The following is a 27977-nucleotide window of genomic DNA, read 5'->3' as shown; positions in this document are numbered from 1 at the left end:
TTAGAGACATGAGACAATCGTCTCACGCAGAATACCGACATAAAATTGCTTTCGAATTATTACTGAAAGACAGCTTTAAGGAATAGAAATGCCTAGTACCGTTACACACGGAAATAATGTTAAATTTATCATTTTTTTTCAATGTAACGCTTGATAAACAACATTTTTTGGCTTCTGTTCCGGTGCGTAAATTTACAGAGAAGATAGTTTTTCAACTCGTGAGCAGGCCACGTATATCTGGCCGTGTGAAAAACATAGCATTTCCAAATTTATGCCACATACTATGCGACTATCCTTGTATCCTGTTCGTCACCTCAAATGCAATTTTCACTGGAAACGGAATACGTTTGAACTACGTTGGAACTCAAAGGAATTCATAGAATCAAGTATTCTGCCCCCTTGTATTCGATAACTGCGTCACTATCAGTCGGGTTCCATTACACAGTTTCGGCGCACGAAGATTGCGAAACATAATAACGATAAATCCAACTTTGAGACGCAAATGATGCGGTGGCATACCAAGCCTTTCCAAAGAATTTAGAAATTCCACTGGATAATTCACGGCGTCGTCTTCATTGTCAAGACAATCGATCGATTTGTATGAGCGCAAGTCTCCCGGAATTTGACTTTGAATCTTCTAGTTTAAGTCACCAACATCTGTATTTTTGGCAGCAGTCATTGCACGTACACTCAAGAATTCGTAGTTAAGATAATTTGGCCAATGTTCGGATAAACATTCGTGATGAGTTCATCTTTCGTGAATCGATAAACGGCAGATGGAATTGATCGACAATTTTATTTTTGTTCGTATCGCATAATAGATTCGGATTTGAAGGCTGATATGTCAAAATGATTATCGCGAAAAGTGTGCGAACTTCATTTGCATTCCAGTGATTATCATTTTCCAGCAATTGTAATTGCTGCCTTGCTGCCTTGCTTCCACAGTACGCAATGACTCAAATGAAGTTGAACCGCGTACATTTATCAATAGCAACCTAAGGTAGAAACAATCGTCGTTTTTCTGGTGGATTGTGTAAATTCGTCCTAATGCATTAGTTGATAACACGCCTGGATGTCTATCTACTGTTTGGCCTTGCTTTCTGTCTAATTATTTCTTCGACCACGCATTCCATATATAATATCGAGGTATTTTCGAATGTCCTCGCAAACGGATCTCTGACGACAGTTGAGCAAAAACTCGTAAATGTTAATTTTGTTGCTGGCGGTGTTTCCACTGGCGGTACTGTATACTCTGGGTTGAAATACACTCCTTGGCCATTCTCCAAATTAACTGCGAGACAGACGGAAAACGTTCATGAATTAGAAAAAAAATATCCTACAAAGCGCTTTAGTGCAGTTCATCGACCGTATCGTTCAAGACCAAAAACTGCCATGTTGCTTCCTTTGGTGACGCACTTACAAACGTATTTTATCGATTACACCAAACTGCAATACTCAGCATTGATATGACTTTTGAATGTGAATTAGACAATAACGGTGAATATAGTACGATCCATGTGTTGTCAACATCGATATTCACTCTTCTAAATTGAATACTGAAAGTTCTGCCATTGTCGTTTGGTGAGCGACGCCGAAAGAGTAGATATCCATCATTTCCAGTTTACGGTTTCGAAAGAAAAGCAACGGGATAATGTTTCGTACATTTATTGTCAGATATACAAACCGAAGTGGGATTGCGGTGGCCGCAAGGTCCATGAACCATATTGGTTTTCATCACTTCGTTTAATACTGGATCTTTCTCTGCATAAGGAATTTCCGCATGACTGAATGATTTCATCAATTTGATCTGGTGTAACCACCATCCACCATCCAAAGAAGAATGTGTGCGTGCGGCAAACCTCTCTTTGCCACTCAACAGAGTACATCTGGCATCTAACAGCACCATATATGTAGTATACGTTGCTTCAAGATAAAGTCCATCGAAGCTGTTGCATGAAAAGTCGTGCTGTGACATCGTGACGATCGCTTGCTGATTGACCGCGATCCATAATACCGCACGTATGTCATCGCATCCTGGGAGTAGTCGGTCATGGGCTGCTAATGTATGTTGATGCCAAAAAGAACGCCGACCGATATTTGCGCGACCACTTGGTGGCATCCTAACAAATTTCAATCTGTAATTGATCACTTTGTGTGCACTGAATAATTTTCAAACATTTTTGAAGCAAACGACAAATTTGAACGATTCAAATAATAGAAAAACAAAACAACCAAAAATGGAAAAAAAAGTGTATGAAAAAAAGTTACATTTTGGAATTGTCCGATTTTCCGACTTTTCCTCACGAAAAACATACGGTTTTTTTTTCAAACCTTCCCCAATCTACAGAGCACAACCTCTGAAAATTTCATCAATAATGGTGCAGCCGTTCTCTTAGCGTTACTAACCAACAAACATTCATTCGTTTGTATGGGAAAAAGAAAAGGGGTGTTTTTAGGGGTTTTCCGGCAATTATCCGAAATTTACCGTAAAAACCATCCTTGAACCTCAACGAACATTTAGAAAAAAGAATGGAACAGATTGGTGCAGGCGTTGTTGAGTTATGCGCTTACCAACACATTTTGCGATTCATTTTTATATATCTTAATATATAAAAATCACGTGTCACGTTGTTTGTTTGCGATGGACTCCAAAACTACTGAACCGATTTTAATGAAATTTTTAACACTGTGTGCAGTTTGGTCCAACTTGAAAGATAGGATAGTTTATAACTCTCCTTATAGTCGCATTATTTATTTATTGCAAATTATTTGTTTATTATTAGCAAAGAGCTATCCACCAATTGGTGGCGCTAACAGCGGTATTGAGTAAGTGCGGTATGTTACAGTAGATGGCGCTACAAACATTAAAAACATTAAATGAAAATGCGTTGTTTGAAGTTTATATTATTTGTGGTAGGCGTGGTGGCGAAGTTCGCCGGGTCAGCTAGTAGTTTTATATTGTCCACATTCAGATGCCAACGGCTCCCCATGACATATTGCATTATCCAATATCAATAGACCTTTTTTCGGCAAATTATTTTCAGTCTGATAGTTTTTTACCTGTGGTATAAACGATTCGAAAAACCATTCTGTAAAAATGTATGTTGTCATCCATGAATTTTTTGATGAATAACATTCAATAGGGTGGGTAGATTCCGGACTTTTTTCGATTCAGGATTTCTAATAGTGCGGAAAAGTTGCCTTAGTACTTCCTGATTCCAATGCAACTTTTTGTTTTGAGATCGGATTGCATCTTCAACCCCAACTCCGGCCTTGAAATTTCGGAAATTCGCCTAAAATCGTGAAATTGTCTACCTAGCGCCTGAAATACGCATCTCATGGCAAAATGTATAGAACAAAACCTTGTCACCTCATTTGCTACCGAAATGGTATATGTGATTATGGCCGTAGGACGAACCGTTCCCGAGATACGAGCGAAAAGGCGGCGCGCCACAGCGCAAGGTGAAAATTGTTGCAGCTCTCAGCTAACCTGTATTTGTCACCCAGAACCTACCGCGTGGAGGTGGCTGTTCTTCGAGTTCCTCCCAAGCCCAACCCAACCAACCAACCATATGTCAGGCTTGTTTTAGTCTGAATCTGTGTCAAATTTATTGATAAAATCAGATTTTGTACTAAACTTTGGCACTTGTTGCCTAGATTTCAGTGTAGAGCGTATAAAACGATCACAAGATTTTGGGCCAATAACTTTAGAAGATGCCTCTGTCACCAGTTTGACGGTTCTCTCGACTGCTACGGTGTGAGAGCTAAAATTCCATACCTCTGCAGTGTCTCCCGACAGCCCTTTTATGAGTTCTTCGTTAGAAACTGAACAAATACCTGGTGAAACAGTCAAGGTAATAGTCTTCCAGTTAATCATATCGTAATAATTATTAGCTTTGAAATTCAGCTTTGGAACTTTATTACATCTAACCCTTCCATTTACAGTGTCAGACTCTGCTTCTCTGGCAGCCAGAAGACGGTCAAGGGCCAACTTTCTGACTTCTATCCGTTCGTCAGTCATCATACTAAGGAGAATGTTTTCTGGAAGAGCAAGGAAAGCATTCTGTTGAATGGATGAATCGACAACCTTCCGCAGTTTAGCAGGTAAGTATCTCGACCTTTGAATTGCAGCATAGAGATGGCGCGAGCCATCTTTGATTGAACTGTTGAATCTTATTGAGAACCACAAAGGTGAGTAAACTGTAAGTATGTACTTGACCAAAATCTTTATTTCCTTTGTTGGTTTGTCAGTAGAAATGTATAATCTCAGAATTCTATTTGCACAGGTGAGCCAGCGAGATTTGCACATGTTACCTGGATGCATCGACGCTAAATCTGAGGAACATTGACCGGAAATAACAGCTTCTGATATTTTATAGAGATAAGCTTGGTCTGTGCTAAGTTGGGTCGGATTAATAACCTCAGAAGGTAATTGGCAGGATGGAAAACTTTCAAATTTGACAACAGGCAACTTCTCACAATCAGTTACCTATGTCGCAAGAGAATGTATTTGGACTCTTTGAGACACCATCTATGTGTTTGAAAAGAGCACGAAATGGAAGTTCGTTGAAATGTAGAAGACAAACAACCCACTGCAATGGCCTACCTATTCTTTCTTCTAGTTTCCGAATGATTCCACCTTTCCAACCAGTGTTCGTGTTGGTGCCATCAGCAACAACAACTTCTAGATGTTCCACATCAACTGAATTGTCTTGTAAATGTTGCCATATAGCTTGCGTCTCATCCTCAGCTGACCCAGAAGGAGAGGTGACGTGGCCAAAGTAATGACAACCAGGTTCCTCTATAAGAGAAATACATATGTTCCTCTTTGACAGTGTCGCGGTAGTACTTTTCACCTTCGCTGACTTGTGTAAGTGTATTGTCTTTGCGGCCGTCAAAATACAGCCCATATACAGAGTCAATACTTTCGGTGTTTTGGAGCTTAACTCCAACACTTTTTTTTGCCCGACTAATCTTGCATTTGTCAGTGACAAAGCTAGCCTGATCCTCTGTTATCAAACCTGCTTTTTTGGCATCCAGAAAAGTAGATGAAACAATCAAGGCTGCTCTATCACTTACTCCAAATCTTTGGGCAGCAAAAGCAGTGTGTTCTAATAGTAGTGTGTTTTGTTTGTTTTTAGAGGATGGAAGAGAAAATTCATCATCAGCATCGTTTCTGGAAGAATCCATGTGCGCGCACCTACTACATTGTTGTCGTCTGAATGAGAGTCTGGCTGATCTGAATGGTCACGTGTTCTAGCTGATACTTTTCTGGTAAGTGTTGATGTTGAATGACATTTTTAAAACTTTTCTTTACGTTCATTTTTCTTTGTAATCTTTTTTGTTTCAGGTAGATCAACACTTCCAATGCGACCAATTCTTCTGGTTCTCTGGTCCAAGAGAAGTGGTTGTTCGTTGATAGGAACTTTCCTTTCCTTTGGACAAGTGCAAGAAGAAAAATAAATGCATTTACAAGCAGCGATGTCAAATAATTTTCCGGCAGAAGAGACAAAGTCGTCTCTTTTAGAGCTCAAACCTATTGGATTCCTTAAAATTATTTGTTTAAGAGTCAGAAATTTCTTATAGGATGTGGTGAGCATTTGTACAACTCTGGTGTGTGAAACTATCGGAATAGATGACTTTTTGAAAGTATTTTCAACCTTTTTTGCAACTATTTCTGTAACCTCTTTACTCCTAGGTTCATAGTTGTCGCCTCGGAGTCACCCTATACGAAATCTTTCAAACGGATAACACAAAAGAACATCCTGGTAAGTAGGTAACTGGGACTCAGAGAGATTGTACGGATATATCCCAAACACAGGACATTTCTGTCTAAATTTTAATTTAGATACCGACATTTTGAGTTCTGTGTTCTGTTGAGAGAATATAAGTGATAGCACTCGGCGAAATCAACGACAAGAGTGAAGGAACTCGATGAAAAAATATTTATGTGGAGACCAGTCCGAACGTATCGATTGACGCAGGGAAATGAATGTAAGTGATAGAACTCGGCGAAATCACCGGCAAGAGTGAAGGAACTCGATGAGAAAATATTTGTGTGGAGACCTATCCGAACGTGTCCTTCAAGAAGTGTGGTCGCAAGCCGATTTTCCCTTTGCGGGTGATGCGTATTTCAGGCGCTAGGTAGACAATTTCACGATTATAGGCGAATTTCCGAAATTTCAAGGCAGGAGTTGGGTTGAAGATGCAATCCGATCTCAAAACAAAAAGTCGCATTGGAATCAGGAAGTTCTAAGGCAACTTTTCCGCACTATTAGAAATCCCGAATCAAAAAAAGTCCGGAATCAACCCACCCTAATATTCAATCACCCTTTGTTTTTTAAATGACCGAGGGTTTTTTGATTTACCAACCACTGCAATCTGTAGCTTGTGACTTCCAGTTTTATTAGCACAACATAAGAAGGTGATTCTCTCTTTGCTAATTTTGGTGCCTGGAGCTGATTTTTCTTTAAAATGCACTAAAGGTTTGTCTGGAAACATTTTCAAAAAAAGTCTAGACTCATCAGCATTATAAATTTGGTCGTCCAACAAATTTTCAGCTTCAATTACATTGTAGAGCTCATTTTGAAAAGCAGGAACAAGATCTGGTCTAGCAGATAAAGATTCTCCGCATATTTTTAAGTTTCGCACAGAAAATCGTTTCTTAAACTTTTGAAACCATCCATCGCTAGCTTTAAACGATTCATTGTTATACATTTTCTGATAGTGATTTTGCCTTTTGTCGTAAAACTCCCGCTGAAATGGTTTGATGTCGTGACCGCTTCTCTTCAAACCAAGCATGTAATTTTTGTTCAAACTCTTCGTACTCACCCGTTTTGAGTGTCTTGCGCTGCTTCAAAAGTTTTTCATCAGAATTCTCAGCAAATCTTATAAAATAGGTATGTATACAATTAACTCTTTTTTGTAAGATACTTTAGTACATAATACGGATTCTATACCTCCTAATATTTTCGGAATTTTTTTTTATGTCACAAATTGTAGAAGTTCCTACACCATATTTATCTGCTAAAAGTTTTCCAGATTGTCCGCGGTCTATCTCTTGTATTATTTTAATCTTATCAGCTAGTGATAATGTTTTATGTGCACGCCTTTTTGCCATATTGTAATTTAAATTGATGTCGTCGCGTGTAATGCTATTCCAGAACTAAAATAATAACAAAATAAATCATTGAAGATGCATTCATTTGTACATACATACATGTGTATGCATATCAAATGATGTTCCGTTAGTTGTAAAATTCCATTCACACTTCGAGAACACGTTGAAACAGGCTTTCTACGTTGTTTGCACTTACATATGTATGTCAAAACAAATATGTGCACCTACGCTACAAAAGGATAGAAAAATTAAAATTCGGATTAGAGAGCGGCAATCAATGCGGACTATAGAGTATGCAACGCGTACTTTATTCAATTCGGATTACTGGATAATTCGGATTACACACCGTTCGGATTAGCGAGCTTTCACTGTATTATTATTTTCCATTTTGTAGCAATATAAACTGATCTGCATGAAATAAGCTGTAAGCTAATGTATATACTTACGTATGCGTATTCGTATAACTCTAGCCATTTGCTGCAATAGTCCATGAATACTAAAACATTTTTGCTTCCGAATTACTGGCAGGAAATGGACCAGCTGCGCCCATGGCAATACGCAAATAGGGCACACCCAAATTGTACTGCTTCATTTGACGATGAATCGTTGACCTTGTCTTTTCACTGCAGTTCACTCAGCATAATTGCCGATCCATTTCGTAATTGATTGCCGATAACCAACCCAATAAAATCATTGTTTTAATCCTTAAAAGCCTGATAACTCCGATTCATTGAAAATTTTGATATTTATTATAATTGTCGGTTACAAACAACATTTGTTCTACGAATTTTCTCCAAAATTCTTTTAGATTTTACAGGGTGATTTATTGGTTGGTTCACCACTAGGTGGTCATTAGCGAAATAAATTTTAAGTACATTTTTTTACAAAAATCCGTATTTTATTGAAATTTTATTAAAACTATTATTAAACTAATAAAAAACACATCAGCTCGTATGGAAATCCAGAAAACAATTTTGTTGTGTCGATAAACAAAGAGATACATATGTATACCCAACTCGTTTTTTACACGGATTTAACTTTAAAAACGATTAAAAAAATGTGTTTGCGTTTAAATGAGTTAAGCATCCACCCACTTTATCCGGGAAAAACTAGGGCATCCTAATAAGACAGCTTAGTTCACCACCGCTGAGAACACCACAACACAACTCACCATGATTATACACCAACAAACTCATCAAAAGGAATGGACAAAAAGTGAAAGGGGTCACAATTCGTTCGACACACTTCGTTACACACACCCGTGCTGAAACTTTCGATTCGTCCGTGGACCTAAGCTCATAAGTTATACCCTTTTTGCGCGGCAGGGCTCAAACGTTTCTACGTAACTTTGGACAGGCCGTGATGCTGAACTATTTCGACATCGCTTCGTTGTACATCGACCCCGCATTTATTTCCCTATTAGAATAAGTTTCGATTTGTTGTAACCGGAATTCATATTACAAATAAAGTAACACTTATTTCCGCTAAAAAATACAGTGGTGTAATTCTCAATTAGCTGGGCACCCAAATAAATAGTTCGTAAAAAAGTTTTAATCTAGTACGGTTTCAAATCACTGTCTTGTAATTATGTATGTTTGTTTTTACCACACTTGGCACCATTGCTGAAATGAGCAAACATAGTAGTAACTGGGAAATATCCTTATTCGATATTGCTGAAGTGGATATCTCCAGTGATGATACCGACTTTAGTACAGTTCGTCGCAAACAATTGTGCTTGTTACCAAGTAGCGACGAATAATTCTGTAGCTATGCAAATATTTTTTCTTTATTTCTATTCTAATTTTTCTGTTCTTAATACTGGATTAGCAGATTTCTTTTGTTTTATGATTGCTGTACCAACTTTTCGCCGGTATGAATTATGTAAGTTTTAATGCTCAATTTGTATGCATATCTGAAATCATATAGTTTTCAACATTTTTTATACAGTTTTTCGAAGTAAATATAATTCTATATTTCATTTTACATTTTTCCCCATTTTACTATAGGAAACACCTTTTTTTGTTACACGGTTTCTTTTTAGACGGATTTCTGAGGGACGTATCTACAGTGTAGAAAAGAGTTGGGTGTATCACATTTAACGGAATAAATTTGAGTACGTCATGAACAATTAGGATGTTTGCATCTTGGTGTTCCATCATTTATAAACATAGGGAAATGTCCAGTAGGGTGGGTCGATTCCGGAATTTTTTCGATTCGGTATTTCTAATAGTGCGGAAAAGTTGCCTTAGTACTTCCTGATTCCAATGCAACTTTTTGTTTTGAGATCGGATTGCATCTTCAACCCGAACCTCGGCCTTGAAATTTCGGAAATTCGCCTAAAATCGTGAAATTGTCTACCTAGCACCTGAAATACGCATCTCATGGCAAAATGTATAAAACAAAAGTTATTTGTCACGTCATTTGCGAAATGGTATATGTGATCATGGCCGTAGGACGAACCGTTCCCGAGATACGAGCGAAAAGGCGGCGCGCCACAGTGCAAGGTGAAAATCGGCGTGCGGCCACACTTCTTGACGTTGATTTCGCCGAGTGCTATCACTCACATTCATTCACCTACGCCAAAGGACACGTTCGGATAGGTCTCCACATAAATATTTTTTCATCGAGTTCCTTCACTCTTGTCGTTGATTTCGCCAGGTGCTATCACTTATAAAGGGTGATTTTTTAAGAGCTTGATAACTTTTAAAAAAAAAAAACGCATAAAATTTGCAAAATCTCATCGGTTCTTTATTTGAAACGTTAGATTGGTTCATGACATTTACTTTTTGAAGATAATTTCATTTAAATGTTGACCGCGGCTGCGTCTTAGGTGGTCCATTCGGAAAGTCCAATTTTGGGCAACTTTTTCGAGCATTTCGGCCGGAATAGCCCGAATTTCTTCGGAAATGTTGTCTTCCAAAGCTGGAATAGTTGCTGGCTTATTTCTGTAGACTTTAGACTTGACGTAGCCCCACAAAAAATAGTCTAAAGGCGTTAAATCGCATGATCTTGGTGGCCAACTTACGGGTCCATTTCTTGAGATGAATTGTTGTCCGAAGTTTTCCCTCAAAATGGCCATAGAATCGCGAGCTGTGTGGCATGTAGCGCCATCTTGTTGAAACCACATGTCAACCAAGTTCAGTTCTTCCATTTTTGGCAACAAAAAGTTTGTTAGCATCGAACGATAGCGATCGCCATTCACCGTAACGTTGCGTCCAACAGCATCTTTGAAAAAATACGGTCCAATGATTCCACCAGCGTACAAACCACACCAAACAGTGCATTTTTCGGGATGCATGGGCAGTTCTTGAACGGCTTCTGGTTGCTCTTCACCCCAAATGCGGCAATTTTGCTTATTTACGTAGCCATTCAACCAGAAATGAGCCTCATCGCTGAACAAAACACGCGCGCGAAACACATTTCGAACCGAACACTGATTTTGGTAATAAAATTCAATGATTTGCAAGCGTTGCTCGTTAGTAAGTCTATTCATGATGAAATGTCAAAGCATACTGAGCATCTTTCTCTTTGACACCATGTCTGAAATCCCACGTGATCTGTCAAATACTAATGCATGAAAATCCTAACCTCAAAAAAATCACCCGTTATTCTCTCAACAAAACACAGAACTCAAAATGTCTGTATCTAAATTTAAATATAGACAGAAATGTCCTGTGTTTGGCATATATCCGTACAATCTCTCTGAGTCCCAGTTACCTACTTACCAGGATGTTCTTTTGTGTTATCAGTTTGAAAGATTTGGTATAGGGTGACTCCGAGGCGACAACTATGAACCTAGGAGTAAAGAGGTTACAGAAATAGTTGCAAAAAAGGTTGAAAATACTTTCAAAAAGTCATCTATTCCGATAGTTTCACACACCAGAGTTGTACAAATGCTCACCACATACCATAAGAAATTTCTGACTCTTAAAAAAATGTTTTTAAGGAACCCAATAGGTTTGAGCTCTAAAAGAGACGACTTTGTCTCTTCTGCCGGAAAATTATTTGACATCGCTGCTTGTAAATGCATTTATTTTTCTTCTTGCACTTGTCCAAAGGAAAGGAAAGTTCCTATCAATGAACAACCATTTCTCTTGGACCAGAGAACCAGAAGAATTGGTCGCATGATGAATTTTCTCTTCCATCCTCTAAAACCAAACAAAACACACTAGTATTACAACACTTTGCTTTAGCTGCCCAAAGATTTGGAGTAAGTGATAGAGCAGCGGCCTTGATTGTTTCATCGGCTTTTCTGGATGCCAAAAAAGCAGGTTTGATAACAGGGGATCAGGCTAGCTTTGTCACTGACAAATGCAAGATTAGTCGGGCAAAAAAAAGTGTTGGTGTTAAGCTCCAAAACACCGAAAGTATTGACTCTGTATATGGGCTATATTTTGACGGCCGCAAAGACAATACACTTACACACGTCAGCGAAGGTGAAAAGTACTACCGCGACACTGTCAAAGAGGAACATATTTCTCTTATAGCGGAACCTGGTTGTCATTACGTTGGCCACGTCACTTCTCCTTCCGGGTCAGCTGAGGATGAGACGCAAGCTATATGGCAACATTTACAAGACAATTCAGTTGATGTGGAACATCTAGAAGTTGTCGGTGCTGATGGCACCAACACGAACACAGGTTGGAAAGGTGGAATCATTCGGAAACTAGAAGAAAGAATAGGTAGGCCATTACAGTGGGTTGTTTGTCTTCTACATTTCAACGAACTTCCATTTCGTGCTCTTTTCAAACACATAGATGGTGTCTCAAAGAGTCCAAATACATTCTCTGGCGACATAGGTAAACTGCTCCCTTATTGTGAGAAGTTGCCTGTTGTCAAATTTGAAAGTTTTCCATCCTGCCAATTACCTTCTGAGGTTATTAATCCGACCCAACTTAGCACAGACCAAGCTTATCTCTATAAAATATCAGAAGCTGTTATTTCCGGTCAATGTTCCTCAGATTTAGCGTCGATGCATCCAGTTAACATGTGCAAATCTCGCTGGCTCACCTGTGCAAATAGAATTCTGAGATTATACATTTCTACTGCAAACCAACAAAGGAAATAAAGATTTTGGTCAAGTACATACTTACAGTTTACTCACCTTTGTGGTTCTCAATAAGATTCAACAGTTCAATCAAAGATGGCTCGCGCCATCTCTATGCTGCAATTCAAAGGTCGAGATACTTACCCGCTAAACTGCGCAAGGTTGTCGATTCATCCATTCAACAGAATGCTTTCTTTGCTCTTCCAGAAAACATTCTCCTTAGTATGATGACTGACGAACGGATAGAAGTCAGAAAGTTGGCCCTTGTCCGTCTTCTGGCAGCCAGAGAAGCAGAGTCTGACACCATAAATGGAAGAGTTAGATGTAATAAAGTGCTAAAACTGAATTTCAAAGCTAATACTTATTAAGATATGATTAACTGGAAGACTATTACCTTGACTGTTCCACCAGTTCTTTGTTCAGTTTCTAACGAAGAACTCATAAAAGGGCTGTCGGGAGACACTGCAGAGGTATGGAAATTTAGTGAATTCCCCTCTCACACTGTGGCAGTAGAGAGAATCGTCAAACTGGTGACAGAGGCATTTTCTAAAGTTATTGGCCCCCAATCTCGTGATCTTTTTATACGCTCTACACTGAAATCTAGGCAACAAGTGCCAAAGTTTAGTACAAAATCTGATTTTATCAATAAATTTGACACAGATTCAGACTAAAACAAGCCTGACATATGGTTGGTTGGTTGGGTTGGGCTTGGGAGGAACCCGAAGAGCAGCTACCTCCACGCGGTGGGTTCTGGGTGACCAATACAGGTTAGCTGAGAGCTGCAACAATTTTGACCTTGCGCTGTGGCGCGCCGCCTTTTCGCTCGTATCTCGGGAACGGTTCGTCCTACGGCCATGATCACATATACCATTTCGGTAGCAAATAACGTGACAAATAACTTTTGTTTCATACATTTTGCCATGAGATGCGTATTTCAGGTGGTAGGTAGACAATTTCACGATTTTAGGCGAATTTCCGAAATTTCAAGGCCGAGGTTCGGGTTGAAGATGCAATCCGATCTCAAAACAAAAAGTTGCATTGGAATCAGGAAGTACTAAGGCAACTTTTCCACACTATTAGAAATACCGAATCGAAAAAATTCCGGAATCGACCCACCCTAATGTCTAGTATTATCTAACCTTATATCACGCGGCAGTAGCAAGGCGAGATTGTTTCGCAGAAATCTGATTCGTACCCTATTCATCATAGGGTTTGTTTGCGCTGTTATGGAATAATGACGTTTATATACGATCCACGAATTAACCATTGTCATATCAAGCATATGATATATTAATTCGCTGCTCCATTCTACATAGTATCAGCTAATGTTGAAGCCTTGGGTGCGCCAATAAGCCAATAAAGAGAGACTGGTGTAGTAGTTCTTGAAAAAATACAATAATTGACGAAACGTGGCACAGTGCGTCCCAAACGAACTAGAACCTTAGATGACGCCCCTAAGTTAAGTTTTCAAGTGGATAGTCTTCGGTCGATTTAAATTTCAAAATTGTAACAAGAGCTTAAATCAGCGCACATTAAGAACAATTTGGCTGGCATAAAAAAATAATTTCTTTTTTGTTGAATAAATTTGTTCATCAACGCAAAGCCGTTCTCTTTTGCGATCTACGACATTTGCTGACAAGGGTTCATCCGATAATTGAGTTGAGTATAGTTGGTTGCTCGTCCTCCTGCTGCTCAGTATTATGACAACGAAGCATTTCGTTATAGTTGTTGATGTGCAAAATTATCGCATCTTCTCATGACGGTTTCGCGTCATAGCTGCAATGATACGAGGACTGCCGTAATCACCCCAATACATACGCACATTAGGATATTTAATAATATAGTTTCATCAGTTATGGTGTTAAATGACTGTCGTCATATCTAGTACTGGTATGTAAAATATTGTCGTCACTTATCTTTGAAATTATTTTTTCGATGCATTTGGTTCCAGTCTGAAGTTAATGTCATTAATCAAACTTTTTTAATGTCCTCTTTGGCCTCAGCTTTTAAGCAATGTCTGCATTCCAAACTCCTTTGGAGTCTTTCAATCCATCGTGCCATCTTTCCTTCTGCGTTCTTGAATTGTAGAAGCTCTTTGAAAACTTCATGATATATCCTGACTTGAAAACGCTGGCCATAAAGGTACTTATAAAAATTATTAAATCACTTCACCAACGCCAGTAATTCCCTCCGAGTTACACACTAATTTTTCCTGGCTTGCTTATTGTCTTACTGTAATCCGCCACCACTTTCTGCCTTGTGACAGAACGCCTCTTACTGCATACCCACTAGCATCCGAATACTAAATAATAGGCTAATATTGGAGTAGTACTTAAGCGATTCTTCAGAGTTTGGTAAACTACTGTAGTTTTTTCGTGAGTTCATGTAGACTACAAAGTAGCTACGCTGGCAAAATTTAAAATTTGAATATGTCGATAATAAGTACATAGCCAAAGTAAATTTTTAAGAGTTGACCAATGTCTTTTCATTAGCTATGCAAATGTCCCCCGTTGTCACTTTGTATTCAAAAGTTCATTGAAACTTTTACCCAATAAGAATATATGTACACAACAGGTCTTCCAGTGTAATTCGTTTAATACCTGGTACGTAAGTCTCTCAAATGTAGCAAAAGTGTTACATAATTCAAAGAGCTTTCGGTAAATTGCTTTAGACTATCTCCAACGCTGAAACCCGTATTTTCATTGTCTTCTTCGTTTACCTCCACCTGCCAATAATCACTTTTCAAATAAAGTGTTGAGAACCATTTTGTACAAAAAATGGTTGAATATCTAAAAACGAGTTGCTTAGCCGTATTTTAATAGTTTGGCTCTACTGCCTTGGTCCATGCGTTCGGTATGTCGTTTTTGCAAATGGAATCTTCTATAAGATGTATTGCACAGTTTATCATGGCCTCAATCTGAAACTGTCTTAACAAATCCCAAGAAATTATGGGCGGACATAAAAATGCTCTCAGGCTCCTATACGCAAGTTAATTTTAAATGTACAAACACACTAATTGACACAATTTTCGATACAAAAGACATAGCTAATCATTTCGCCTCTGTATAGTCCGAGTATTCGAGCGACTCAAATTTCAACGCCTCATTTGTATCAAATAAAAATGAACTTCTCAGTAGAAGATACAGCAAAGATCATTCACCCCCATATAACGGGTGATTTTTTTGAGGTTAGGATTTTCATGCATTAGTATTTGACAGATCACGTGGGATTTCAGACATGGTGTCAAAGAGAAAGATGCTCAGTATGCTTTGACCTTTCATCATGAATAGACTTACTAACGAGCAACGCTTGCAAATCATTGAATTTTATTACCAAAATCAGTGTTCGGTTCGAAATGTGTTTCGCGCGCGTGTTTTGTTCAGCGATGAGGCTCATTTCTGGTTGAATGGCTACGTAAATAAGCAAAATTGCCGCATTTGGGGTGAAGAGCAACCAGAAGCCGTTCAAGAACTGCCCATGCATCCCGAAAAATGCACTGTTTGGTGTGGTTTGTACGCTGGTGGAATCATTGGACCGTATTTTTTCAAAGATGCTGTTGGACGCAACGTTACGGTGAATGGCGATCGCTATCGTTCGATGCTAACAAACTTTTTGTTGCCAAAAATGGAAGAACTGAACTTGGTTGACATGTGGTTTCAACAAGATGGCGCTACATGCCACACAGCTCGCGATTCTATGGCCATTTTGAGGGAAAACTTCGGACAACAATTCATCTCAAGAAATGGACCCGTAAGTTGGCCACCAAGATCATGCGATTTAACGCCTTTAGACTATTTTTTGTGGGGCTACGTCAAGTCTAAAGTCTACAGAAATAAGCCAGCAACTATTCCAGCTTTGGAAGACAACATTTCCGAAGAAATTCGGGCTATTCCGGCCGAAATGCTCGAAAAAGTTGCCCAAAATTGGACTTTCCGAATGGACCACCTAAGACGCAGCCGCGGTCAACATTTAAATGAAATTATCTTCAAAAAGTAAATGTCATGAACCAATCTAACGTTTCAAATAAAGAACCGATGAGATTTTGCAAATTTTATGCGTTTTTTTTTTTAAAAAAGTTATCAAGCTCTTAAAAAATCACCCTTTATTACCGAATCTGGCATAACCATCGCTGAATTCGGTTTTATCTTTTCTTCAATGTCAGGTAAGACGCCCGGTGCAGACAGAATTTCATATCCCCTGCTAAAACATTGTCCTTCAAGTCTCAAAAATAGAATTATTAAATTGTGCAACAATATTTTATGTCAAGGTGTCCACCCTCAAAGTTGGAAAAACGCGGTGATAAAAGCCATTCCGAAATCCAATGTAGTGTCTACAGATGTTCTCGGTTATGGGCCAATATCACTCCTCTGTTACATGGGAAAACTATTAGAAAAAATTATCTCGAAATTATCTCGTGGTTCGCTTTAAATAAAAACCTTCTCAGTCGAAACCAAGTGGCATTTGAGGCAGGGCAAGGCACAATGGATGCTTTACTCTATTTTGATGATTTCGCCAAAACTGTTTTATCGAAAAGAAACCACATATCCACTCTTAGTTTGGATTTCGAAAACCTTTCAACAGAGTTAGTTCTCATTTTAATCTACGACAGCTTGAGAAGTGGCAAATAGGTGAAAATTTTTACTTTATTAAATCTTTCTCTAATCAATCGGAAATTCTTGACTAAAATCATTAAAACCTTTTCGAACACGTACAATATGTACAACAGAATACCGCAAGGATCACCACTGTTTGTTATACTATTTGTAATCGCATTTGACGAAATCGGTACGATAATCTCTAAATATAAACTCATTTTGCATACTATTTATGCTGATGATGTTCTAATCTTCTCCAAACAAAATAATTTAAATACTGTAAAAAATACCATCTTAAAAATCCTTACTGATATTTCAAATTGGTCCAATTGTTCAGGTGCGAATATTTCTATAAACAAATGCAAATTATTCCATATCTGTAGTAAACACAAATGTAATAACTTCAGTCTAAGCTATATTAATGTAAATATTGTAAATATATACATACTATGTACTACTCTTTAATTCCTAGGTTTAGTATTCTGTTTAAGGAAGATTGTACAAATCTCCGTAAGTAACTAGTTTCTAGGCCTAATATGATTAAGTATCTATCATCAAAACACTGTTTAATTCACATTTCTTCTCTCATCAATATTGCAAGAGCTTTGATTTTATCTAAGATTGATTATGGTCTCCCTATCTACGGCAATTGTGCCAAAAGCAATATAAAGCAAATCTTTGCACCATGTCATGCAAAGATATCACCAATAAAGTTCACATTAACGGAAGCCGGACTCCCATCCATCGAGAAAGTTATATGTACATACTTCGCAAAAAATTATTCCAAAATTACTATTATATAATTGTATTATTATTTTACAAATATTAAATAAATAAACAACTAGTTGGTAGTGTAGATGAACATCTTCAAATGCTAAATGATTTTAAGTTTTTCGAATGCAATTTTTGCCTCCGAATCAAGTGTTATCGGGATGCACTTTAAATTGCTTGTAGTGTCCATTTTTTCCTTGTAAGTATTTTGTTAATGGCTATAGCGGTAAAGCCCCGCACAAATTCAATGCCAAGAAAAAACGCGAATCACGCAAAGTGAAGGGAGCTTTATAATTGATAATACTCTTCTTGGAAACGTTTTTATGTAATTTATGTAAAATCCTAAACATTTTTTCTAGGTCTAAATAAATTTATATTTTTCTAACGAAATTGCATGTCTGCCGCTTCTAATTTAAAAAAAATGTCATTGGTATTATTTTTTAAATGCAATTTTGCATCAGGTGAAAAGGTGATTTCATCATTAATGTGAACATGACATATTTTACTTATTTCGTAGCAATTGATCGCAGAAAAATATTTGGCGCATTTTTCTGAAAAGGCAAGCGACAAAATTCGTGTTTTTCACGAATAATGTTAAAAGCAACTGTGTGTCTACCCTCTTCCCAGAAATTAATTTTGTGAAAACCCGATTTCAGATTTAACATGATAAAATATAGAGACTTTCCTAAATTGCCTAAGATTATCGATATATCGGGTATAAGTTACCTGTCGTGGCTTCCATGTTCGTATTATACGTTAATGCTCTATAATAATTTCACAAAATTCTGCTTAAATCGGTTTCGATTGTGATTAAATGAATTTGGTTAGAGTGCAGATAAACTCCGGCATCTTTCCCCTTTATGACAATAAATATCCTAAAGTCATACCAATTTTTGCAATAATTTCCGTCAGGAAGTCATAGTTAATCAAATGAGTTCAAATTCTCGAGTAAGTAAATCGTTGAATTACAGTTAAATACCTTAATAAAAACTTTCATATCAATGAAGATAACTCCATTTGTAGATGTAAACGAAAATATTTTTTTATTGCCATAACTCCAACAAAAAATAGAACATTTGTATAATTTTAGGAAGTTCCTGTACTGATAAGTACTAATTTGAGCTTCTTACCATTCGATATTTTCTTTGTGCTGGATGGTAGGACTGTCTTTAGTTTAAATATGTAATTAATTTCACTGTGTAAATGATCATTAGGGGCACTTATGTTATTGCCCCTAATATAAAAAAACAAAATATTTTTTGAAGACTGTACTAGTATCATATGGCATAAAGTTTACTGTTTGTGCCTTAGAATGAGGTTTTTGAAACTAATCGGACTGATCGCGTGAACGTTTAAATGTCATCGTTAGAGGAAATCTGAAAATGTTGGATTTCAGTATCACAAGGTACAGATTGGGTATTAGGAGATTTTTGAATTCTTACATTATTTGGGCGAGGGATGATATTCATTGCGGTTACTTTATTGGCAGATTTTGGTGACGGCTCTGAGGATTTGTCTGGTAAAATGTAGGGAAGTGTTTCGGTCCTGGAGCAAAGAAATCTCATATATTGGGCGACGGAGACCAAAAATGAAAATGCGTAGCACATTTTCTCTTGAAATTATTTTAAGAGCTACAGTTACTGTAGTGACGCAGTACCTAGCCCGGTGCGGCCGTATCGAATTTTTTAAACGAGTTTTTCTCGAAACTACTTTTTTCCACACGGTACCGGCATTATCTCAAGTTCTATACAACCGATTTACTTGAAATTTTGTGTGAACCTTCTTTATATAATCCCATATCGTTCCTACCAGCATCGTGTCAAAATTTTTGTTTTTAATATTTAAAAAAAATTCAGGAATTTCAAAAAAGCGTACAAATGATTTTTATTTTCAGGCAGTCGCCATTTTTCAATAAATTTTTTTTTTCGTGTTCCCTGAGGTAGGGATCTACTAATTATTTTAATTTTTAATATTTTTTTGTAAAATTTTTTTTTCTGTATTCTTAAGATATCAATAAAAAGACCATAAAAAATGGATGGTAAAAACATTTTTTGGTTTATTTTTAAATAAAATTCAAAAAAACTGCCCAAAATTTATTTCTAGACTAGAATACCCCCTTAACTCTTTCAATACGGATTTTGCTTTAAGCAAAAAAAACTTTTTTCCCATGTAGATTGGGTAATTAAGATAAGAAAACAAACTAAAATCATTTGGAATTTTTATTGTATTTTTTAGAGTTTATTATATTGTACAGAAGAAAAACACGAATTTTATACATTTACAGTGAGTTCAGGTGTTAATTCGTTTGATATTTGGCAAAAAAAACTTATACAATAGGATGTTACATGAAACACAAAGCATTTTCGTACGTTGCTCTTTTTTGTTTTCTGCGCAACTCCTGCAGCGATGGCATGTGTTTCCCTCAACAGGGAGATGTTCTCCAATTAATGAGAGCATTTTGGAATGAGGTTCAAACTTCCGCACATTTCAACAGATTCTGAGGTCGAAATTATCAGCGGGGGGAACAATCTCTGGATTCGGTTTCAGAGATCTCAAAATGGGTTGAGTTAGACAAGTTTCTAACCAAACGGTTTAAAACGCTAGAGAGGCCAAAGGACCAAAAGGCGAGTTGGTCAACCTAAGGTTGATGGTGAAGGTCGGATACCAACCTTGCAATCAAGGATTGGATCTAAGCCTATCAATTCCCATTACGCCAAGACAAACAGTCTTAAATGTAAACTGTGCTCATCTCCTTCGCACATTTTGAAAACTTGTCAAAGATTCATTGATAAGCAGCCTAAGGCACGGTTAAATGCTGTCAGAGAACTCCACGTCTGCCTGAACTGTATATCGGACTAAGTCAAGAATTGTAAAAGTATCTTTAATTGTTCTAAATGTAAACAGAGACATCATTCTACCAGTCGAAGCATGCTCTTAGGTACAGCCATGGTGATCATATGTCACAACGAGAGCAACTTCATTGTCAGAGCCCTGATCGATCGGAATCTGAAGGAACCTTCGTAACCAACAGTCTGCAAAAACGCTTAAATCTGACAAGCAGAAAAGGTCAGCGTGCAAGTTTCAAGATTGAATAATACAGCGACGGGACGAGTTCAATCGGTATGCTCAATCACAATTGATCGAGATCAATTAACCCTTCAATTGTCAAAAGGTTACCCAATATCCCCTTACCGGACAATAATTTCCATACGAGTCAAAAGATTGACCTGTTGATAGGAGGGGATATCTATCTACCCGAAAATCATACTAAATGGTTGGATTTTAACAGGTTCCGTTCCTTCTAAAGAAACGTGGAATAAAATGACTTACGTCACATATTTCAACGAGGTATCTTTAGATAATCAGCTTTCCAAATTCTTGGAGCTAGCAGAAATACACAAAAAACGATTTGTCACCGTAGAAGAATTATATGTTCAGAAACAAACATTAGAAACAGAGAAGAGCATTATATTGTTTCACATCCATTCCTGTAGAAACTAATTTTGGATCATCTTGTCATATTGCATTGAAACAATATTCGAGATCTGAGACATCTCTCAACAAACAATTTTTCGTTAAGGAAGTATACAGAAAAATATTGACGAAGTACATAGACTTAGGTCGTATACAACGAATTCCACACAAAATGGCAGGAAATCCGTACAAAAGTTACGCCGTTAACAAATGTGAAAGTAAAACCTCTAAACTTAGAGTCGTTTTCAATGTTTCATGTCCCAAATCAAATGGTGTAAGTTTAAACGACGTTTTGTACACCGGTCCAGCACTTCAAGCTGATCTCACTCTTATGATTACCAAATGGTGACTTTATAGATTTGTGTTCAATGCTGATATTGAAAAAATGTATCGTCAAATTTTGGTCAGGTCCAAACATACATCCTATCAAAGAATCCTTTTTAGAGAATCTTTGGATGGCGAGGTCAATGAGTTTCAATTAAAGTTGGGGATCAATTGTGCTCCATATCTCACAATCTGTACACTAATACAACTAGTTGAAGACTCAAAACAAGCGATATCTTCAGCTGCGAAATAAATAAGATCTAATACATACGTAGATGACGTCTTATCTGGTGCTCAAGACACCTCCACCACAATTGATTCAAAAGGACAGCTGATTAAACTATTAGCCTCAGCTGGTTTCCCATTAAGAAAGTGGACATCAAACAGCAAGTAAATTCTGAAGAACCTAACGATCATCTTTTGACCACAGATTTTCTGGGATTCGACAGCAGGAGCGAAGCCAAAACATGGTAATTCGATGGAATGCGAGATCGGACAACTTTTAGTTTTCCATTAAGCATCTAGATTCTGTTAAACCATCTCAATATCCAGATTAGAACTATCTGATGCTCTTATGTTAGCTAAATATCAGGGAATATATTTATGGACTGACTCCATCATCGTTCTCGCATGGCTACGCAAGCCGCCGTGTTCTTGGTCGACATTCTTTGCGAATCGCATATCAAAATTTTGCGAGCGTACTCTAATTAAAAACGGGAGGCATGTCAACTCCGAAGATAATCTCGCCGACCTGGCTAGCAGAGGAGTCTCCCCTCAAGATTTGCAACGAAACGATCTTTGGTGGTCCTAAGTGGTTCAACCATCCAAGTGGCCAAAATAAAATCCTGCAGTAGACGTTGATACCACTCTGCCAAGAGCATTCGTGTGCATCATGCATCAGTTATTGGGACCGAAGTTGTTTTGGAACGTTTTTCAGAATTTTCAAAAGCACTCCGCGTAATTTCTCGAGTCTTCAGATTCTACAATAGAATTCATCCAGATTACAGAACCCCTACACCGCCTGCAACGCTCACTTCAGATGAAGTTAAATTTGTCAAACACAGAATTATTCAGTTAACTCAGCAGGCTCATTTTGCTTCTGAGTACGCAGATTTAACTAAAAATCTTCCCATCAATAATAAATCTTTGATTCTATCATTAAATCCCTTTGTTGATGATAACATTATACTACCAAACAAGTGTAAATTCTCGAAATTATTGGTAAAATGTATTCATTTTACTTCCCTTCACGGAGGCAATCAACTAGTCCTGCGTCTTCTACGAATGTAATTTTGGATCCTCAAGGCAAAGAATCTAATTCGCACAGTGATGCATAATTGTAAGATCTGCGTTTTATATAAAAAAACGAGAGTAAGCACAACTTATAGCATCACTTCCCGTGCCACGAACAAATCTCACAAGGCCTTTTGAGTCAGAATCTATGAAAGGCACATTCGAGGAACTTTCTACGCTGTTAACTCGAATAGAAGCCTGTCTAAACTCTCGGTTTATCAGTTCTATGACGGATGACATCAATGACCCGATTCCGTTAACACCAGACTATTTCCTGGTCGGTGCTCCCCTGTTAGCAACCAGAAATCACTGAGGGCCCGCTATCATTAGTAAACCGATGACAACAATTAAAGGCCCTAAGTCAGCACTTTTGTCAGAAATGGAAGACTGAATACTTAAAGGAACTTCAGAAATGAAGGAAATGGGAACATTCCCAACAAAACGTCCAAGTCAACGACCTAGTGGTAGTTTGTAATGAAAATTTACCTTCCAATGAATGAAGATTAGGATCATCAAAATATATTCAGGGTTGAACCAACGAGTTCGGGTTGTGGACATCCAAACTCAACGTGTAGGCCTATCACAAAGATTGTAATTTTATCCAATCAATGTTAATTTTATTCTATACATTAACACCTTCATAATATTCTCTTTCATTTGGGAAGTTATTCAAAATGACGACTATCAATTTCCCACCATACATAGTCACATTCTTCGTTGGTGCCCAAAGTTTCGTCAGATGTCCGCAGAAATTAGCCTGAGGACAATATTAATCCACCGCTATTGCAGCAACTGACTCGCCTCGAACATGAATGCGACAACTTAATACGCTGTAAGGGTTGCGGCAGTCCACACCATACAAGTCTAGCAAGAGGCAGCGGAAATGGAAGAGAATGCATTCACCATCGCCACGACGGATTCGATTCCCTCTCAACCGTGTTAACTAATGTTATCAGTCGCGCAACCAAGGAAAAGGGCTGACCAACGATGCCTCTCTCGCATACCACTCGCCTAAGAGCGAGCTACAATCGATTCGTCTTGCCGACTTCGGCATGCTGGTAACTTCTATTCGAATTCGTCTCAGCGACATTGCCCGGACCCAGCGGAACTCAATTCGTCACGCCGGCTACCCATCCGAAGGGAAGGTTTGTACGAGACGCTCGATATTGACGTCATACATGTCGAATCATCAAGGATAGGCACGCAACACTACCTTTGCAGAATGGCGCTGTTACGGACCGCCTCAAAAAGGCACGTACTGCAACTAGGTTGTGCGTGCCTTGATTAGGCCGGTCAGTCCAACTATTGCTATCCTCACCTCCACGATTTTACGATTGCGACGTGGAGACATCAGGCAACCATGGTGGACAATCAGAAATCTCCGTAAGTGCTCTATTACACCGTTATTCATTACCACCGACGCCAGTAAGGCATTTCCCAAACCGAACCGGACTCGATTCGTCTCGTCAGCCACTCCATCTGCAAAGAAGACATGGGTGAAGCGGTCGGCGCCCGAAACAAAACACCGCTTAAGTCGCACTCACTTTCAGAGTCACTATGTTCCAATAAATTTCGAATATCAATTATTCGCTGATGATTTGTTCTCGAATAATATTGATACCCAATAAATGTCACTGTTGGGACACATATAATCCAGTCTTACCTTTCTGTATCTCATATATATGTATGCCGTTGTTTATAAGAAGGTAGAAGAATATTTATTTATTTATTTGGTATTAACATACCTTGTCATTTTACAATGTAATTTCACAGGAACAACAAATTATATCAGAACAGAACCAAGTTTTTCAGCTGCTTAAGTAGCACGTGCCACAGTTAATTATAAACTAACTCGCCTTTTGCGCGCATATGCTAAGAATAAAGGAATGAAGGAACGCAAAAATTATCACACTGTAAATGTCAATATATCCGTATAGTAATAATTGAGTTTTAGTTAAATGAAAACACTCTGTGGGAAACATGCGTCCTGTCAATATTGAAAGGGTTAAGGTACTTAATTCGTTTTGTAAGACTTGAATCGGTCGTTTGTCTGCGTAAGTTGGATTGAGACTGGAAATTATTGCCTGAATGTTAGGAATTATATTATAAGAAGACAGAGTCAAAAACCGTAATTTTATTTTTAAACATTGCAACATAATATCTTTCTGGCTAGTTTTAGATATCGGTAGGTAAGGCACGAAACGTGGTGACTTCCGACAGCTCAAAGCTAAAATGAGGTAATTAAACTGTTCTGCTTTATCTAGCTTAGTTTTCGCGTTGCTAACCTTATTTCTTTTAATACTTATTCCCTTGAAATTGCCACTAGTTTTACGCAAAAACAGAAATCACACGTGTCAAAAATAAATATATTTAAAAACACCGCAAATTTTGTTAATCAAAGTCGGGGAAATTGCTTCAGGTGCTGACAAAGCTGTATATATGTATTTTTATACTCTTGCAACTTGCAAAAATCGAAGCCAGGGAAATACCTTAAGATGTAAAACGTCACCTTTATATGTATATACATACATATAATATATACAAGTATAACTTATACACTGACCGACATATTCGGCATAAGGTTTGTTAGAAAAACGAAAATCATTACATTGCACATGGGAGTTGGGGTAGTATCGACCCGATTCTATCTATTAAATATTATCATGTCACATACTAAAAGAAATGTTTCCTGCTTTTCGTTAAAGTACCTCACGTACAAGTACAATCACCAATCGTATGGAGCAAAGTCACCTGATGTTCGATAATCCTGGTCATAGTTATATGGGGGGTAGGTCAAGTTTTCGCCCAATTGTATCTATTTTAGGCACAAAGATACACAGTTATGAGTAAAACACGTTCTGTAATTTTCATTGAGATAAATTAAATACTGGTCGATATTACCAGCATAAAGTCACGTGGAAGTTCGATAATATTTATACGTGCAGTAAAATCTATTTTTACATGATAGGTACGTTCCTAAGAAAGCCGTGTAATCGATCTTGTAAAAAAATACACGATTCATATGTAAATTTTGAGATCTTTTCCAAAACCTTAAAAAATCGTATAAAATGAAAAATATTGAAATATTTTCTTAAAAAACCGCGCAAAAAAAGTGATCCAAAACTGCCTTGAGTAATAATAAAACAAAACAATTTATATTTATTACAAGTAAATATATTTAATTTACAGTTTAAATTAAATCTATAAGTACAAAAGTATTATGGATTGGCTCAAAAATAACACTGTCGTTAGAAGATACATACTATGTCTAACAAACTGTTGGTTTTTTTTTTTAATGCAGAATTATCTTCATTATTAATCGGCTTTTAAAGTTTTTTTTTGTTATAAAGTCTGTTAAAAGTTTTTTTTTTGGTGTCTGCAGTTGTTTAGTTAACTCTTGATACCCAGCAACACAAGATTCGAGTTTACGTTGGAATTGTAATACACGCTTGTAGCGAATTTCAAGCCCACACGAATTAAATTAGCCGTTAAAACCTGGCCTCCAATTTGGTCCTTGTCGATATCGACATCGTTGGAAAGCTTGTCCAACGAGCATTTAAAGTTGATTGCCGCAACTGTTGGATGGCAAAGGAAACCTCTCTATAATTCAAAATTATCATGAGTTCCCTACAGAAAATATTTATATTGTATTTTTATGCACTTGGTAATTCGAACGAAAAAATCATTACGGTATAACAAACGACGCGTTAAACCGAACTCATAGGCGTCCAACACTCGCCAATTCACAGTAGAGAAAAACAGGCGGAAAGATTGTAAGTAGATTTTGCGACAGATACGAATGAAAAAAGGAACGATGAAAATGAGGACGATACATCAGAACCTTTGGCAGAGGTATCAGTTAAAGAAGCAAGATCCTCATTCGATACCTTACAAAGCTTCTGTCTCCTAAACGAAAGTAATGAAAAAGCATTTCAAGCCATTTTTCTCTTAAAAAAGTTTTTCAGCAGTCTGAGCAACAGTAATGTGCTTCAAGGTAACAGAGCTCTTTCGAAAGATTAATTAATTCACATTATGAATACATATGTATGTACATATGTACACGAATCTTCCTCTAAACTTTTGACATTGTTATAGAATAACAGTTAATATATAATATAATAATTGACCAACACTTAATATTTCGAAGTTTTATTTATTTCCTCTGAGAAATTTCGAACCATTTGATACACTCGATAATACGTAATAGAAGGCATACACGCAACAATTAGTTGGTTGATTGGGTTGGGCTAGAAATTGCCCTTGTCGCTACATACGACCCAACTTTTAACACAATTTTGAGGCCAACTTCATTTTGAATATTCACTTCGCTGGTTAAACATGAGTTCGGAAGTTATTGCTTTACTTATTATAGTTATATGACGCGCTCTCTTTGACAGCCGAAATAAAATGGCGAAATCGTTTGAAATCGCACGACCAACCCAAACACGATCCAATTAACACAACCAACTTGACAAAATATCAAAAAATTTTGATTTTCATCCAATCAGTTGGTACAACTCATACAACTGCCCCATATACGTAACAATCAGTTATACAATTCGATGAAAATGGTACAATAATTGATGCGTGTATGCCTTCCATGATATTTTAAAAGTCCGTCGAGTTTCGAATTAACGAGAGTCGACTGTATTCGAATGTACCAGCACTGGGTGGATAGGTGCTATATCAACACGCAAAAGTATTTTGAATTCTAAATATTTTTGTTCCTAATTTGGCAACCCTGGAGCGCAGTGGAGAAAAATAAAGTGTGAAAGAAATAAATTCAATAATTTTAAATATTTACAATAATTAAAATAAAAAACTTGTTTATATACGAAAGTGCTTTTCACGGAGATCGACTGGAAGTTGAAGTGCGGTGAGATGATTGAGTGGATAGACCGTTGAACCTGCTTAAAGTTTCTCAGTAAATGTAAGTCAACCTAACACCATTTTTTCTTATTGGACTTTGCCCAGCAAAAGGGAATTTGGAAAACTCACTACCTCTGTATAAGCAGAGAACGTATATTTACAGAGAAGGTCCAACAACGGACAAGCGTGTGAACTGTCAAAAGCTAACAAAATGCGATGAGCGTGTTTCACCACAGCTAGCTAATGCTCTGAACACATAACGACGACAGACGACAAACGACATCTGTCAAATATTACACACGTTCTTATGGACACTTATTTTGACGACGACACGAAAACACGACTGTAGGCCGACAGTTGTCATTCTCGCTAATTCCTATTTGCCAACGACAGTAGAATGGAAGAAGAGAGATGAGGAAGAGTGGTGATGCCACTAATATGTAAAATGTAAAATTATTCACAGCTCTTACAAACTTGACGTTAT

At 37.5% G+C, this 27977-nt stretch overlaps 1 protein-coding gene and 1 long non-coding RNA gene across 12 annotated transcripts in view; both read right to left on the bottom strand.

The window, feature by feature from the left end:
- The window catches only part of LOC105233704 (uncharacterized), a 746688-nt gene that overhangs the window by 526612 nt on the left and 192099 nt on the right, over positions 1-27977 (bottom strand). The gene's annotated exons all lie outside the window — the stretch shown is intronic.
- LOC125776402 (uncharacterized) overlaps positions 1-27977 on the bottom strand; it is a 30290-nt gene that overhangs the window by 1789 nt on the left and 524 nt on the right. The window contains exon 2 of the long non-coding RNA XR_007421675.1: positions 40-27733. This is a non-coding gene — a long non-coding RNA (uncharacterized LOC125776402). The remainder of the gene's footprint in view (positions 1-39; positions 27734-27977) is intronic.

This window comes from Bactrocera dorsalis, chromosome 2 (genome assembly GCF_023373825.1).
Source record: "Bactrocera dorsalis isolate Fly_Bdor chromosome 2, ASM2337382v1, whole genome shotgun sequence".
In the NCBI taxonomy this organism is placed as follows: domain Eukaryota; kingdom Metazoa; phylum Arthropoda; class Insecta; order Diptera; family Tephritidae; genus Bactrocera; species Bactrocera dorsalis.
The sequence above is the reverse complement of the archived record's forward strand: the minus strand, read 5'-3'. Positions and strand labels throughout refer to the sequence as shown.